The following is a 17,163-nucleotide window of genomic DNA, read 5'->3' on the forward strand; positions in this document are numbered from 1 at the left end:
CGAGCCTTGCCCAGACTTGCCTCGCTGCTAGGCTACCTGCCCAGGAAGGAGCAGGCTGCGCGAGGCTGGGAGACGCCACTGGCGCCTTCCTGGCCTCAGCTCCACTCCTGCCTTGCCTTTGCACCTTGGCCCCAGGCGTCCTTGGGGAGGGCTTAGGGGCCGGTGGCTTGCACACTTCCAAGGTCTCCAGCAGGAAGAGCTCTGTGCGAGTGAAGGGAAGGGCCAGTGCAGGGCTCCAGCAGCGGTTGCTTGGCCGCCCAGGCTCAGCGCCGCACGGAGTGCCCCAGGCTCCCAGGGCCCCTGGCTGGGGTCTGCAGCCCCGCACACCCGGAGGCTGACTCCCTGGGCGCCCAGCAGCTGCCTCACACACGTAGCTTCCCTAGCGCTCTCCTCCCAGGCAGAGACGTGTGCAGCTGGTTGGGGCTTGCCACTGCGTGCCTGGGCTCCCGCCCACAGCCCCAGCTCAGGGCAAGCAGCCCCTGAGCCAAGACCTGCAGGAGGCGCAGAGCGCCCCCACCTGGAAGCCGAGTGAACAGCTGGCTGGGAGGCGAGCCTCCTCGAGGGAAGAAGAGGCAGCCCAGCCTCGTTTGGCTCAAGCCCTACTTGGCTGGAGCCGAGAGCGCCTCCAGGACGGCAGAGCTCCAGCTCTGCTCAGAGGCCCGTTCTGGCAGAGTTGCTGGCGCGAGGCTGCTCTGCCCTGGGCGAGCCTTGCCCAGACTTGCCTCGCTGCTAGGCTTCCTGCCCAGGAAGGAGCAGGCTGCGCGAGGCTGGGAGACGCCACTGGCGCCTTCCTGGCCTCAGCTCCGCTCCTGCCTTGCCTTTGCACCTAGGCCCCAGGCGTCCTTGGGGAGGGCTTAGGGGCCGGTGGCTTGCACACTGCCAAGGGCTCCAGCAGGAAGAGCTCTGTGCGAGGGAAGGAAAGGGCCAGTGCAGGGCTACTCCAGCGGTTGCTTGGCCGCCCAGGCTCAGCGCCGCACGGAGTGCACCAGGCTCCCAGGGCCCTTGGCTGGGGTCTGCAGCCCCGCACACCCGGAGGCTGACTCCCTGGGCGCCCAGCAGCTGCCTCACACACGTAGCTTCCCTAGCGCTCTCCTCCCCAGCAGAGACGTGTGCAGCTGGTTGGGGCCTGCCCCTGCGTGCCTGGGCCCCCGCCCACAGCCCCAGCTCAGGGCAAGCAGCCCCTGAGCCAAGACCTGCAGGAGGCGCAGAGCGCCCCCACCTGGAAGCCGAGTGAACAGCTGGCGGGGAGGCGAGCCTCCTCGAGGGAAGAAGAGGCAGCCCAGCCTCGTTTGGCTCAAGCCCTACTTGGCTGGAGCCGAGTGCGCCTCCAGGACGGCAGATCTCCAGCTCTGCTCAGAGGCCCGTTCTGGCCGAGTTGCTGGCGCGAGGCTGCTCTGCCCTGGGCGAGCCTTGCCCAGACTTGCCTCGCTGCTAGGCTTCCTGCCCAGGAAGGAGCAGGCTGCGCGAGGCTGGGAGACGCCACTGGCGCCTTCCTGGCCTCAGCTCCGCTCCTGCCTTGCCTTTGCACCTAGGCCCCAGGCGTCCTTGGGGAGGGCTTAGGGGCCGGTGGCTTGCACACTGCCAAGGGCTCCAGCAGGAAGAGCTCTGTGCGAGGGAAGGGAAGGGCCAGTGCAGGGCTCCTCCAGCGGTTGCTTGGCCGCCCAGGCTCAGCGCCGCACGGAGTGCACCAGGCTCCCAGGGCCCCTGGCTGGGGTCTGCAGCCCCGCACACCCGGAGGCTGACTCCCTGGGCGCCCAGCAGCTGCCTCACACACGTAGCTTCCCTAGCGCTCTCCTCCCCAGCAGAGACGTGTGCAGCTGGTTGGGGCCTGCCCCTGCGTGCCTGGGCTCCCGCGCACAGCCCCAGCTCAGGGCAAGCAGCCCCTGAGCCAAGACCTGCAGGAGGCGCAGAGCGCCCCCACCTGGAAGCCGAGTGAACAGCTGGCGGGGAGGCGAGCCTCCTCGAGGGAAGAAGAGGCAGCCCAGCCTCGTTTGGCTCAAGCCCTACTTGGCTGGAGCCGAGTGCGCCTCCAGGACGGCAGAGCTCCAGCTCTGCTCAGAGGCCCGTTCTGGCAGAGTTGCTGGCGCGAGGCTGCTCTGCCCTGGGCGAGCCTTGCCCAGACTTGCCTCGCTGCTAGGCTTCCTGCCCAGGAAGGAGCAGGCTGCGCGAGGCTGGGAGACGCCACTGGCGCCTTCCTGGCCTCAGCTCCGCTCCTGCCTTGCCTTTGCACCTAGGCCCCAGGCGTCCTTGGGGAGGGCTTAGGGGCCGGTGGCTTGCACACTGCCAAGGGCTCCAGCAGGAAGAGCTCTGTGCGAGGGAAGGGAAGGGCCAGTGCAGGGCTCCTCCAGCGGTTGCTTGGCCGCCCAGGCTCAGCGCCGCACGGAGTGCCCCAGGCTCCCAGGGCCCCTGGCTGGGGTCTGCAGCCCCGCACACCCGGAGGCTGACTCCCTGGGCGCCCAGCAGCTGCCTCACACACGAAGCTTCCCTAGCGCTCTCCTCCCCAGCAGAGACGTGTGCAGCTGGTTGGGGCTTGCCACTGCGTGCCTGGGCTCCCGCCCACAGCCCCAGCTCAGGGCAAGCAGCCCCTGAGCCAAGACCTGCAGGAGGCGCAGAGCGCCCCCACCTGGAAGCCGAGTGAACAGCTGGCTGGGAGGCGAGCCTCCTCGAGGGAAGAAGAGGCAGCCCAGCCTCGTTTGGCTCAAGCCCTACTTGGCTGGAGCCGAGAGCGCCTCCAGGACGGCAGAGCTCCAGCTCTGCTCAGAGGCCCGTTCTGGCAGAGTTGCTGGCGCGAGGCTGCTCTGCCCTGGGCGAGCCTTGCCCAGACTTGCCTCGCTGCTAGGCTTCCTGCCCAGGAAGGAGCAGGCTGCGCGAGGCTGGGAGACGCCACTGGCGCCTTCCTGGCCTCAGCTCCGCTCCTGCCTTGCCTTTGCACCTAGGCCCCAGGCGTCCTTGGGGAGGGCTTAGGGGCCGGTGGCTTGCACACTGCCAAGGGCTCCAGCAGGAAGAGCTCTGTGCGAGGGAAGGAAAGGGCCAGTGCAGGGCTACTCCAGCGGTTGCTTGGCCGCCCAGGCTCAGCGCCGCACGGAGTGCACCAGGCTCCCAGGGCCCTTGGCTGGGGTCTGCAGCCCCGCACACCCGGAGGCTGACTCCCTGGGCGCCCAGCAGCTGCCTCACACACGTAGCTTCCCTAGCGCTCTCCTCCCCAGCAGAGACGTGTGCAGCTGGTTGGGGCCTGCCCCTGCGTGCCTGGGCCCCCGCCCACAGCCCCAGCTCAGGGCAAGCAGCCCCTGAGCCAAGACCTGCAGGAGGCGCAGAGCGCCCCCACCTGGAAGCCGAGTGAACAGCTGGCGGGGAGGCGAGCCTCCTCGAGGGAAGAAGAGGCAGCCCAGCCTCGTTTGGCTCAAGCCCTACTTGGCTGGAGCCGAGTGCGCCTCCAGGACGGCAGATCTCCAGCTCTGCTCAGAGGCCCGTTCTGGCCGAGTTGCTGGCGCGAGGCTGCTCTGCCCTGGGCGAGCCTTGCCCAGACTTGCCTCGCTGCTAGGCTTCCTGCCCAGGAAGGAGCAGGCTGCGCGAGGCTGGGAGACGCCACTGGCGCCTTCCTGGCCTCAGCTCCGCTCCTGCCTTGCCTTTGCACCTAGGCCCCAGGCGTCCTTGGGGAGGGCTTAGGGGCCGGTGGCTTGCACACTGCCAAGGGCTCCAGCAGGAAGAGCTCTGTGCGAGGGAAGGGAAGGGCCAGTGCAGGGCTCCTCCAGCGGTTGCTTGGCCGCCCAGGCTCAGCGCCGCACGGAGTGCACCAGGCTCCCAGGGCCCCTGGCTGGGGTCTGCAGCCCCGCACACCCGGAGGCTGACTCCCTGGGCGCCCAGCAGCTGCCTCACACACGTAGCTTCCCTAGCGCTCTCCTCCCCAGCAGAGACGTGTGCAGCTGGTTGGGGCCTGCCCCTGCGTGCCTGGGCTCCCGCGCACAGCCCCAGCTCAGGGCAAGCAGCCCCTGAGCCAAGACCTGCAGGAGGCGCAGAGCGCCCCCACCTGGAAGCCGAGTGAACAGCTGGCGGGGAGGCGAGCCTCCTCGAGGGAAGAAGAGGCAGCCCAGCCTCGTTTGGCTCAAGCCCTACTTGGCTGGAGCCGAGTGCGCCTCCAGGACGGCAGAGCTCCAGCTCTGCTCAGAGGCCCGTTCTGGCAGAGTTGCTGGCGCGAGGCTGCTCTGCCCTGGGCGAGCCTTGCCCAGACTTGCCTCGCTGCTAGGCTTCCTGCCCAGGAAGGAGCAGGCTGCGCGAGGCTGGGAGACGCCACTGGCGCCTTCCTGGCCTCAGCTCCGCTCCTGCCTTGCCTTTGCACCTAGGCCCCAGGCGTCCTTGGGGAGGGCTTAGGGGCCGGTGGCTTGCACACTGCCAAGGGCTCCAGCAGGAAGAGCTCTGTGCGAGGGAAGGGAAGGGCCACTGCAGGGCTCCTCCAGCGGTTGCTTGGCCGCCCAGGCTCAGCGCCGCACGGAGTGCCCCAGGCTCCCAGGGCCCCTGGCTGGGGTCTGCAGCCCCGCACACCCGGAGGCTGACTCCCTGGGCGCCCAGCAGCTGCCTCACACACGAAGCTTCCCTAGCGCTCTCCTCCCCAGCAGAGACGTGTGCAGCTGGTTGGGGCTTGCCACTGCGTGCCTGGGCTCCCGCCCCCAGCCCCAGCTCAGGGCAAGCAGCCCCTGAGCCAAGACCTGCAGGAGGCGCAGAGCGCCCCCACCTGGAAGCCGAGTGAACAGCTGGCTGGGAGGCGAGCCTCCTCGAGGGAAGAAGAGGCAGCCCAGCCTCGTTTGGCTCAAGCCCTACTTGGCTGGAGCCGAGAGCGCCTCCAGGACGGCAGAGCTCCAGCTCTGCTCAGAGGCCCGTTCTGGCAGAGTTGCTGGCGCGAGGCTGCTCTGCCCTGGGCGAGCCTTGCCCAGACTTGCCTCGCTGCTAGGCTTCCTGCCCAGGAAGGAGCAGGCTGCGCGAGGCTGGGAGACGCCACTGGCGCCTTCCTGGCCTCAGCTCCGCTCCTGCCTTGCCTTTGCACCTAGGCCCCAGGCGTCCTTGGGGAGGGCTTAGGGGCCGGTGGCTTGCACACTGCCAAGGGCTCCAGCAGGAAGAGCTCTGTGCGAGGGAAGGGAAGGGCCAGTGCAGGGATCCTCCAGCGGTTGCTTGGCCGCCCAGGCTCAGCGCCGCACGGAGTGCACCAGGCTCCCAGGGCCCTTGGCTGGGGTCTGCAGCCCCGCACACCCGGAGGCTGACTCCCTGGGCGCCCAGCAGCTGCCTCACACACGTAGCTTCCCTAGCGCTCTCCTTCCCAGCAGAGACGTGTGCAGCTGGTTGGGGCCTGCCCCTGCGTGCCTGGGCCCCCGCCCACAGCCCCAGCTCAGGGCAAGCAGCCCCTGAGCCAAGACCTGCAGGAGGCGCAGAGCGCCCCCACCTGGAAGCCGAGTGAACAGCTGGCGGGGAGGCGAGCCTCCTCGAGGGAAGAAGAGGCAGCCCAGCCTCGTTTGGCTCAAGCCCTACTTGGCTGGAGCCGAGTGCGCCTCCAGGACGGCAGAGCTCCGGCTCTGCTCAGAGGCCCGTTCTGGCCGAGTTGCTGGCGCGAGGCTGCTCTGCCCTGGGCGAGCCTTGCCCAGACTTGCCTCGCTGCTAGGCTTCCTGCCCAGGAAGGAGCAGGCTGCGCGAGGCTGGGAGACGCCACTGGCGCCTTCCTGGCCTCAGCTCCGCTCCTGCCTTGCCTTTGCACCTAGGCCCCAGGCGTCCTTGGGGAGGGCTTAGGGGCCGGTGGCTTGCACACTGCCAAGGGCTCCAGCAGGAAGAGCTCTGTGCGAGGGAAGGGAAGGGCCAGTGCAGGGCTCCTCCAGCGGTTGATTGGCCGCCAAGGCTCAGCGCCGCACGGAGTGCACCAGGCTCCCAGGGCCCCTGGTTGGGGTCTGCAGCCACGCACACCCGGAGGCTGACTCCCTGGAAGTCCAGCAGCTGCCTCACACACGTAGCTTCCATAGCGCTCTCCTCCCCAGCAGAGACGTGTTCAGCTGGTTGGGGCCTGCCCCTGCGTGCCTTGGCTCCCGCCCACAGCCCCAGCTCAGGGCAAGCAGCCCCTGAGCCAAGACCTGCAGGAGGGGCCGAGCGCCCCCACCTGGAAGCCGAGTGAACAGCTGGCGGGGAGGCGAGCCTCCTCGAGGGAAGAAGAGGCAGCCCAGCCACGTTTGGCTCAAGCCCTAGTTGGCTGGAGCCGAGTGCGCCTCCAGGACGGCAGAGCTCCAGCTCTGCTCAGAGGCCCGTTCTGGCCGAGTTGCTGGCGCGAGGCTGCTCTGCCCTGGGCGAGCCTTGCCCAGACTTGCCTCGCTGCTAGGCTACCTGCCAGGAAGGAGCAGGCTGCGCGAGGCTGGGAGACGCCACTGGCGCCTTCCTGGCCTCAGCTCCACTCCTGCCTTGCCTTTGCACCTAGGCCCCAGGCGTCCTTGGGGAGGGCTTAGGGGCCGGTGGCTTGCACACTTCCAAGGTCTCCAGCAGGAAGAGCTCTGTGCGAGTGAAGGGAAGGGCCAGTGCAGGGCTCCTCCAGCGGTTGCTTGGCCGCCCAGGCTCAGCGCCGCACGGAGTGCCCCAGGCTCCCAGGGCCCCTGGCTGGGGTCTGCAGCCCCGCACACCCGGAGGCTGACTCCCTGGGCGCCCAGCAGCTGCCTCACACACGTAGCTTCCCTAGCGCTCTCCTCCCAGGCAGAGACGTGTGCAGCTGGTTGGGGCCTTCCCCTGCGTGCCTGGGCTCCCGCCCACAGCCCCAGCTCAGGGCAAGAAGCCCCTGAGCCAAGACCTGCAGGAGGCGCAGAGCGCCCCCACCTGGGAGCCGAGTGAACAGCTGGCGGGGAGGCGAGCCTCCTCGAGGGAAGAAGAGGCATCCCAGCCTCGTTTGGCTCAAGCCCTACTTGGCTGGAGCCGAGTGGGCCTCCAGGACGGCAGAGCTCCAGCTCTGCTCAGAGGCCCGTTCTGGCCGAGTTGCTGGCGCGAGGCAGCTCTGCCCTGGGCGAGCCTTGCCCAGACTTGCCTCGCTGCTAGGCTTCCTGCTCAGGAAGGAGCAGGCTGCGCGAGGCTGGGAGACGCCACTGGCGCCTTCCTGGCCTCAGCTACACTCCTGCCTTGCCTTTGCACCTAGGTCCCAGGCGTCCTTGGGGAGGGCTTAGGGGCCGGTGCCTTGCACACTGCCAAGGGCTCCAGCAGGAAGAGCTCTGTGCGAGGGAAGGGAAGGGCCAGTGCAGGGCTCCTCCAGCGGTTGCTTGGCCGCCCAGGCTCAGCGCCGCACGGAGTGCACCAGGCTCCCAGGGCCCCTGGCTGGGGTCTGCAGCCCCGAACACCCGGAGGCTGACTCCCTGGGCGCCCAGCAGCTGCCTCACACACGTAGATTCCCTAGCGCTCTCCTCCCCAGCAGAGACGTGTGCAGCTGGTTGGGGCCTGCCCCTGGGTGCCTGGGCTCCCGCGCACAGCCCCAGCTCAGGGCAAGCATCCACTGAGCCAAGACCTGTAGGAGGCGCAGAGCGCCCCCACCTGGAAGCCGAGTGAACAGCTGGCGGGGAAGATAGCCTCCTCGAGGGAAGAAGAGGCAGCCCAGCCTCGTTTGGCTCAAGCCCTACTTGGCTGGAGCCGAGTGCGCCTCCAGGACGGCAGAGCTCCAGCTCTGCTCAGAGGCCCGTTCTGGCAGAGTTGCTGGCGCGAGGCTGCTCTGCCCAAGGCGAGCCTTGCCCAGACTTGCCTCGCTGCTAGGCTTCCTGCCCAGGAAGGAGCAGGCTGCGCGAGGCTGGGAGACGCCACTGGCGCCTTCCTGGCCTCAGCTCCGCTCCTGCCTTGCCTTTGCACCTAGGCCCCAGGCGTCCTTGGGGAGGGCTTAGGGGCCGGTGGCTTGCACACTGCCAAGGGCTCCAGCAGGAAGAGCTCTGTGCGAGGGAAGGAAGGGCCAGTGCATGTCTCCTCCAGCGGTTGCTTGGCCGCCAAGGCTCAGCGCCGCACGGAGTGCACCAGGCTCCCAGGGCCCCTGGCTGGTGTCTGCAGCCCCGCACACCCGGAGGCTGACTCCCTGAGCGCCCAGCAGCTGCCTCACACACGTAGCTTCCCTAGCGCTCTCCTCCCCAGCAGAGACGTGTGCAGCTGGTTGGGGCCTGCCCCTGCGTGACTGGCCTCCCGCCCACAGCCCCAGCTCAGGGCAAGAAGCCCCTGAGCCAAGACCTGCAGGAGGCGCAGAGCGCCCCCACCTGGAAGCCGAGTGAACAGCTGGCGGGGAGGCGAGCCTCCTCGAGGGAAGAAGAGGCAGCCCAGCCTCGTTTGGCTCAAGCCCTACTTGGCTGGAGCCGAGTGGGCCTCCAGGACGGCAGAGCTCCAGCTCTGCTCAGAGGCCCGTTCTGGCAGACTTGCTGGCGCGAGGCTGCTCTGCCCTGGGCGAGCCTTGCCCAGACTTGCCTCGCTGCTAGGCTTCCTGCCCTGGAAGGAGCAGGCTGCGCGAGGCTGTGAGACGCCACTGGCGCCTTCCTGGCCTCAGCTCCGCTCCTGCCTTGCTTTTGCACCTAGGCCCCAGGCGTCCTTGGGGAAGGCTTAGGGGCCGGAGGCTTGCACACTGCCAAGGGCTCCAGCAGGAAGAGCTCTGTGCTAGGGAAGGGAAGGGCCAGTGCAGGGCTCCTCCAGCGGTTGCTTGGCCGCCCAGGCTCAGCGCCGCACGGAGTGCACCAGGCTCCCAGGGCCCCTGGCTTGGGTCTGCAGCCCCGCACACCCGGAGGCTGACTCCCTGGGTGCCCAGCAGCTGCCTCACACACGTAGCTTCCCTAGCGCTCTCCTCCCCAGCAGAGACGTGTGCAGCTGGTTGGGGCCTGCCCCTGCGTGCCTGGGCTCCCGCCCACAGCCCCAGCTCAGGGCAAGCAGCCCCTGAGCCAAGACCTGCAGGAGGCGCAGAGCGCCCGCACCTGGAAGCCGAGTGAACAGCTGGCGCGGAGGCGAGCCTCCTCGAGGGAAGAAGAGGCAGCCCAGCCTCGTTTGGCTCAAGCCCTACTTGGCTGGAGCCGAGTGCGCCTCCAGGACGGCAGAGCTCCAGCTCTGCTCAGAGGCCCGTTCTGGCAGAGTTGCTGGCGCGAGGCTGCTCTGCCCTGGGCGAGCCTTGCCCAGACTTGCCTCGCTGCTAGGCTTCCTGCCCAGGAAGGAGCAGGCTGCGCGAGGCTGGGAGACGCCACTGGCGCCTTCCTGGCCTCAGCTCCGCTCCTGCCTTGCCTTTGCACCTAGGCCCCAGGCGTCCTTGGGGAGGGCTTAGGGGCCGGTGGCTTGCACACTGCCAAGGGCTCCAGCAGGAAGAGCTCTGTGCGAGGGAAGGGAAGGGCCAGTGCAGGGCTTTTCCAGCGGTTGCTTGGCCGCCCAGGCTCAGCGCCGCACGGAGTGCACCAGGCTCCCAGGGCCCCTGGCTGGGTCTGCAGCCCCGCACACCCGGAGGCTGACTCCCTGGGCGCCCAGCAGCTGCCTCACACACGTAGCTTCCCTAGCGCTCTCCTCCCCAGCAGAGACGTGTGCAGCTGGCTGGGGCCTGCCCCTGCGTACCTGGGCTGCCGCCCACAGCCCCAGCTCAGGGCAAGCAGGCCCTGAGCCAAGACCTGCAGGAGGCGCAGAGCGCCCCCACCTGGAAGCCGAGTGAACAGCTGGCGGGGAGGCGAGCCTCCTCGAGGGAAGAAGAGGCAGCCCAGCCTCGTTTGGCTCAAGCACTACTTCTCTGGAGCCGAGTGCGCCTCCAGGACGGCAGAACTCCAGCTCTGCTCAGAGGCCCGTTCTGGCAGACTTGCTGGCGCGAGGCTGCTCTGCCCTGGGCGAGCCTTGCCCAGACTTGCCTCGCTGCTAGGCTTCCTGCCCTGGAAGGAGCAGGCTGCGCGAGGCTGGGAGACGCAACTGGCGCCTTCCTGGCCTCAGCTCCGCTCCTGCCTTGCTTTTGCACCTAGGCCCCAGGCGTCCTTGGGGAGGGCTTAGGGGCCGGTGGCTTGCACACTGCCAAGGGCTCCAGCAGGAAGAGCTCTGTGCGAGGGAAGGGAAGGGCCAGTGCAGGGCTCCTCCAGCGGTTACTTGGCCGCCCAGGCTCAGCACCGCACGGAGTGCCCCAGGCTCCCAGGACCCCTGGCTGGGGTCTGCAGCCCCGCACACCCGGAGGCTGACTCCCTGGGCGCCCAGCAGCTGCCTCACACACGTAGCTTCCCTAGCGCTCTCCTCCCCAGCAGAGACGTGTGCAGCTGGTTGGGGCCTGCCCCTGCGTGCCTGGGCTCCCGCCCACAGCCCCAGCTCAGGGCAAGCAGCCCCTGAGCCAAGACCTGCAGGAGGCGCAGAGCGCCCCCACCTGGAAGCCGAGTGAACAGCTGGCGGGGAGGCGAGCCTCCACGAGGGAAGAAGAGGCAGCCCAGTCTCGTTTGGCTCAAGCCCTACTTGGCTGGAGCCGAGTGCGCCTCCAGGACGGCAGAGCTCCAGCTCTGCTCAGAGGCCCGTTCTGGCAGAGTTGCTGGCGCGAGGCTGCTCTGCCCTGGGCGAGCCTTGCCCAGACTTGCCTCGCTGCTAGGCTTCCTGCCCAGGAAGGAGCAGGCTGCGCGTGGCTGGGAGACGCCACTGGCGCCTTCCTGGCCTCAGCTCCGCTCCTGCCTTGCCTTTGCACCTAGGCCCCAGGCGTCCTTGGGGAGGGCTTAGGGGCCGGTGGCTTGCACACTGCCAAGGGCTCCAGCAGGAAGAGCTCTGTGCGAGGGAAGGGAAGGGCCAGTGCAGGGCTTTTCCAGCGGTTGCTTGGCCGCCCAGGCTCAGCGCCGCACGGAGTGCACCAGGCTCCCAGGGCCCCTGGCTGGGTCTGCAGCCCCGCACACCCGGAGGCTGACTCCCTGGGCGCCCAGCAGCTGCCTCACACACGTAGCTTCCCTAGCGCTCTCCTCCCCAGCAGAGACGTGTGCAGCTGGCTGGGGCCTGCCCCTGCGTACCTGGGCTGCCGCCCACAGCCCCAGCTCAGGGCAAGCAGGCCCTGAGCCAAGACCTGCAGGAGGCGCAGAGCGCCCCCACCTGGAAGCCGAGTGAACAGCTGGCGGGGAGGCGAGTCTCCTCGAGGGAAGAAGAGGCAGCCCAGCCTCGTTTGGCTCAAGCCCTACTTCTCTGGAGCCGAGTGCGCCTCCAGGACGGCAGAGCTCCAGCTCTGCTCAGAGGCCCGTTCTGGCAGACTTGCTGGCGCGAGGCTGCTCTGCCCTGGGCGAGCCTTGCCCAGACTTGCCTCGCTGCTAGGCTTCCTGCCCTGGAAGGAGCAGGCTGCGCGAGGCTGGGAGACGCAACTGGCGCCTTCCTGGCCTCAGCTCCGCTCCTGCCTTGCTTTTGCACCTAGGCCCCAGGCGTCCTTGGGGAGGGCTTAGGGGCCGGTGGCTTGCACACTGCCAAGGGCTCCAGCAGGAAGAGCTCTGTGCGAGGGAAGGGAAGGGCCAGTGCAGGGCTCCTCCAGCGGTTACTTGGCCGCCCAGGCTCAGCACCGCACGGAGTGCCCCAGGCTCCCAGGGCCCCTGGCTGGGGTCTGCAGCCCCGCACACCCGGAGGCTGACTCCCTGGGCGCCCAGCAGCTGCCTCACACACGTAGCTTCCCTAGCGCTCTCCTCCCCAGCAGAGACGTGTGCAGCTGGTTGGGGCCTGCCCCTGCGTGCCTGGGCTCCCGCCCACAGCCCCAGCTCAGGGCAAGCAGCCCCTGAGCCAAGACCTGCAGGAGGCGCAGAGCGCCCCCACCTGGAAGCCGAGTGAACAGCTGGCGGGGAGGTGAGCCTCCACGAGGGAAGAAGAGGCAGCCCAGTCTCGTTTGGCTCAAGCCCTACTTGGCTGGAGCCGAGTGCGCCTCCAGGACGGCAGAGCGCCAGCTCTGCTCAGAGGCCCGTTCTGGCAGAGTTGCTGGCGCGAGGCTGCTCTGCCCTGGGCAAGCCTTGCCCAGACTTGCCTCGCTGCTAGGCTTCCTGCCCAGGAAGGAGCAGGCTGTGCGAGGCTGGGAGACACCACTGGCGCCTTCCTGGCCTCAGCTCCGCTCCTGCCTTGCCTTTGCACCTAGGCCCCAGGCGTCCTTGGGGAGGGCTTAGGGGCCGGTGGCTTGCACACTGCCAAGGGCTCCAGCAGGAAGAGCTCTGTGCGAGGGAAGGGAAGGGCCAGTGCAGGGCTCCTCCAGCGGTTGCTTGGCCGCCCAGGCTCAGCGCCGCACGGAGTGCACCAGGCTCCCAGGGCCCCTGGCTTGGGTCTGCAGCCCCGCACACCCGGAGGCTGAATCCCTGGGTGCCCAGGAGCTGCCTCACACACGTAGCTTCCCTAGCGCTCTCCTCCCCAGCAGAGACGTGTGCAGCTGGTTGGGGCCTGCCCCTGCGTGCCTGGGCCCCCGCCCACAGCCCCAGCTCAGGGCAAGCAGCCCCTGAGCCAGGACCTGCAGGAGGCGCAGAGCGCCCCCACCTGGAAGCCGAGTGAAAAGCTGGCGGGGAGGCGAGCCTCCTCGAGGGAAGAAGAGGCAGCCCAGCCTCGTTTGGCTCAAGCCCTACTTGGCTGGAGCCGAGTGCGCCTCCAGGACGGCAGAGCTCCAGCTCTGCTCAGAGGCCCGTTCTGGCCGAGTTGCTGGCGCGAGGCTGCTCTGCCCTGGGCGAGCCTTGCCCAGACTTGCCTCGCTGCTAGGCTTCCTGCCCTGGAAGGAGCAGGCTTCGCGAGGCTGGGAGACGCCACTGGCGCCTTCCTGGCCTCAGCTCCGCCCCTGCCTTGCTTTTGCACCTAGGCCCCAGGCGTCCTTGGGGAAGGCTTAGGGGCCGGAGGCTTGCACACTGCCAAGGGCTCCAGCAGGAAGAGCTCTGTGCTAGGGAAGGGAAGGGCCAGTGCAGGGCTCCTCCAGCGGTTGCTTGGCCGCCCAGGCTCAGCGCCGCACGGAGTGCACCAGGCTCCCAGGGCCCCTGGCTGGGGTCTGCAGCCCCGAACACCCGGAGGCTGACTCCCTGGGCGCCCAGAAGCTGCCTCACACACGTAGCTTCCCTAGCGCTCTCCTCCCTAGCAGAGACGTGTGCAGCTGGTTGGGGCCTGCCCCTGCGTGCCTGGGCTCCCGCCGACAGCCCCAGCTCAGGGCAAGCAGCCCCTGAGCCAAGACCTGCAGGAGGCGCAGAGCGCCCCCACCTGGAAGCCGAGTGAACAGCTGGCGGGGAGGCGAGCCTCCACGAGGGAAGAAGAGGCAGCCCAGCCTCGTTTGGCTGCCCTACTTGGCTGAAGCCGAGAGCGCCTCCATGACGGCAGAGCTCCAGCTCTGCTCAGAGGCCCGTTCTGGCAGAGTTGCTGGCGCGAGGCTGCTCTGCCCTGGGCGAGCCTTGCCCAGACTTGCCTCGCTGCTAGGCTTCCTGCCCAGGAAGGAGCAGGCTGCGCGAGGCTGGGAGACGCCACTGGCGCCTTCCTGGCCTCAGCTCCGCTCCTGCCTTGCCTTTGCACCTAGGCCCCAGGCGTCCTTGGGGAGGGCTTAGGGGCCGGTGGCTTGCACACTGCCAAGGGCTCCAGCAGGAAGAGATCTGTGCGAGGGAAGGGAAGGGCCAGTGCAGGGCTCCTCCAGCGGTTGCTTGGCCGCCCAGGCTCAGCGCCGCACGGAGTGCCCCAGGCTCCCAGGGCCCCTGGCTGGGGTCTGCAGCCCCGCACACCCGGAGGCTGACTCCCTGGGCGCCCAGCAGCTGCCTCACACACGTAGCTTCCCTTGCGCTCTCCTCCCCAGCAGAGACGTGTGCAGCTGGTTGGGGCCTGCCCCTGCGTGCCTGGGCTTCCGCCCACAGCCCCAGCTCAGGGCAAGCAGCCCCTGAGCCAAGACCTGCAGGAGGCGCAGAGCGCCCCCACCTGGAAGCCGAGTGAACAGCTGGCGGGGAGGGGAGCCTCCTCGAGGGAAGAAGAGGCAGCCCAGCCTCGTTTGGCTCAAGCCCTACTTGGCTGGAGCCGAGTGCGCCTCCAGGACGGCAGAGCTCCAGCTCTGCTCAGAGGCCCGTTCTGGCCGAGTTGCTGGCGCGAGGCTGCTCTGCCCTGGGCGAGCCTTGCCCAGACTTGCCTCGCTGCTAGGCTTCCTGCCCAGGAAGGAGCAGGCTGCGCGAGGCTGGGAGACGCCACTGGCGCCTTCCTGGCCTCAGCTCCACTCCTGCCTTGCCTTTGCACCAAGGCCCCAGGCCTCATTGGGGAGGGCTTAGGGGCCGGTGGCTTGCACACTGCCAAGGGCTCCAGCAGGAAGAGCTCTGTGCGAGGGAAGGGAAGGGCCAGTGCAGGGCTCCTCCAGCGGTTGCTTGGCCGCCCAGGCTCAGCGCTGCACGGAGTGCACCAGGCTCCCAGGGCCCCTGGCTTGGGTCTGCAGCCCCGCACACCCGGAGGCTGACTCCCTGGGCGCCCAGAAGCTGCCTCACACACGAAGCTTCCCTAGCGCTCTCCTCCCCAGCAGAGACGTGTGCAGCTGGTTGGGGCCTGCCCCTGCGTGCCTGGGCCCCCGCCCACATCCCCAGCTCAGGGCAAGCAGCCCCTGAGCCAAGAACTCCAGGAGGCGCAGAGCGCCCCCACCTGGAAGCCGAGTGAACAGCTGGCGGGGAGGCGAGCCTCCTCGAGGGAAGAAGAGGCAGCCCAGCCTCGTTTGGCTCAAGCCCTACTTGGCTGGAGCCGAGTGCGCCTCCAGGACGGCAGAGCTCCAGCTCTGCTCAGAGGCCCGTTCTGGCCGAGTTGCTGGCGCGAGGCTGCTCTGCCCTGGGCGAGCCTTGCCCAGACTTGCCTCGCTGCTAGGCTTCCTGCCCAGGAAGGAGCAGGCTGCGCGAGGCTGGGAGACGCCACTGGCGCCTTCCTGGCCTCAGCTCCACTCCTGCCTTGCATTTGCACCAAGGCCCCAGGCCTCATTGGGGAGGGCTTAGGGGCCGGTGGCTTGCACACTGCCAAGGGCTCCAGCAGGAAGAGCTCTGTGCGAGGGAAGGGAAGGGCCAGTGCAGGGCTCCTCCAGCGGTTGCTTGGCCGCCCAGGCTCAGCGCTGCACGGAGTGCACCAGGCTCCCAGGGCCCCTGGCTTGGGTCTGCAGCCCCGCACACCCGGAGGCTGACTCCCTGGGCGCCCAGAAGCTGCCTCACACACGAAGCTTCCCTAGCGCTCTCCTCCCCAGCAGAGACGTGTGCAGCTGGTTGGGGCCTGCCCCTGCGTGCCTGGGCCCCCGCCCACATCCCCAGCTCAGGGCAAGCAGCCCCTGAGCCAAGAACTCCAGGAGGCGCAGAGCGCCCCCACCTGGAAGCCGAGTGAACAGCTGGCGGGGAGGCGAGCCTCCTCGAGGGAAGAAGAGGCAGCCCAGCCTCGTTTGGCTCAAGCCCTACTTGGCTGGAGCCGAGTGCGCCTCCAGGACGGCAGAGCTCCAGCTCTGCTCAGAGGCCCGTTCTGGCAGAGTTGCTGGCGCGAGGCTGCTCTGCCCTGGGCAAGCCTTGCCCAGACTTGCCTCGCTGCTAGGCTTCCTGCCCAGGAAGGAGCAGGCTGCGCGAGGCTGGGAGACGCCACTGGCGCCTTCCTGGCCTCAGCTCCGCTCCTGCCTTGCCTTTGCACCTAGGCCCCAGGCGTCCTTGGGGAAGGCTTAGGGGCCGGAGGCTTGCACACTGCCAAGGGCTCCAGCATGAAGAGCTCTGTGCGAGGGAAGGGAAGGGCCAGTGCAGGGCTCCTCCAGCGGTTGCTTGGCCGCCCAGGCTCAACGCCGCACGGAGTGCACCAGGCTCCCAGGGCCCCTGGCTGGGTCTGCAGCCCCGCACACCCGGAGGCTGACTCCCTGGGCGCCCAGCAGCTGCCTCACACACGTAGCTTCCCTAGCGCTCTCCTCCCCAGCAGAGACGTGTGCAGCTGGTTGGGGCCTGCCCCTGCGTGCCTGGGCTCCCGCCCACAGCCCCAGCTCAGGGCAAGCAGCCCCTGAGCCAAGACCTGCAGGAGGCGCAGAGCGCCCCCACCTGGAAGCCGAGTGAACAGCTGGCGGGGAGGCGAGCCTCCTCGAGGGAAGAAGAGGCAGCCCAGCCTCGTTTGGCTCAAGCCCTAGTTGGCTGAAGCCGAGTGCGCCTCCAGGACGGCAGAGCTCCAGCTCTGCTCAGAGGCCCGTTCTGGCAGACTTGCTGGCGCGAGGCTGCTCTGCCCTGGGCGAGCCTTGCCCAGACTTGCCTCGCTGCTAGGCTTCCTGCCCAGGAAGGAGCAGGCTGCGCGAGGCTGGGAGACGCCACTGGCGCCTTCCTGGCCTCAGCTCCGCTCCTGCCTTGCCTTTGCACCTAGGCCCCAGGCGTCCTTAGGGAGGGCTTAGGGGCCGGTGGCTTGCACACTGCCAAGGGCTCCAGCAGGAAGAGCTCTGTGCGAGGGAAGGGAAGGGCCAGTGCAGGGCTCCTCCAGCGGTTGCTTGGCCGCCCAGGCTCAGCGCCGCTCGGAGTGCACCAGGCTCCCAGGGCCCCTGGCTGGGGTCTGCAGCCCCGCACACCCGGAGGCTGACTCCCTGGGCGCCCAGCAGCTGCCTCACACACGTAGCTTCCCTAGCGCTCTCCTCCCCAGCAGAGACGTGTGCAGCTGGTTGGGGCCTGCCCCTGGGTGCCTGGGCTCCCGCGCACCCCCAGCTCAGGGCAAGCAGCCCCTGAGCAAAGACCTGCAGGAGGCGCAGAGCGCCCCCACCTGGAAGCCGAGTGAACAGCTGGCGGGGAGGCGAGCCTCCTCGAGGGAAGAAGAGGCAGCCCAGCCTCGTTTGGCTCAAGCCCTACTTGGCTGGAGCCGAGTGCGCCTCCAGGACGGCAGAGCTCCAGCTCTGCTCAGAGGCCCGTTCTGGCCGAGTTGCTGGCGCTAGGCTGCTCTGCCCTGGGCGAGCCTTGCCCAGACTTGCCTCGCTGCTAGGCTTCCTGCCCAGGAAGGAGCAGGCTGCGCGAGGCTGGGAGACGCCACTGGCGCCTTCCTGGCCTCAGCTCCACTCCTGCCTTGCCTTTGCACCAAGGCCCCAGGCGTCATTGGGGAGGGCTTAGGGGCCGGTGGCTTGCACACTGCCAAGGGCTCCAGCAGGAAGAGCTCTGTGCGAGGGAAGGGAAGGGCCAGTGCAGGGCTCCTCCAGCGGTTGCTTGGCCGCCCAGGCTCAGCGCTGCACGGAGTGCACCAGGCTCCCAGGGCCCCTGGCTTGGGTCTGCAGCCCCGCAC

This window comes from Ovis canadensis, chromosome 17 (assembly GCF_042477335.2).
Source record: "Ovis canadensis isolate MfBH-ARS-UI-01 breed Bighorn chromosome 17, ARS-UI_OviCan_v2, whole genome shotgun sequence".
In the NCBI taxonomy this organism is placed as follows: domain Eukaryota; kingdom Metazoa; phylum Chordata; class Mammalia; order Artiodactyla; family Bovidae; genus Ovis; species Ovis canadensis.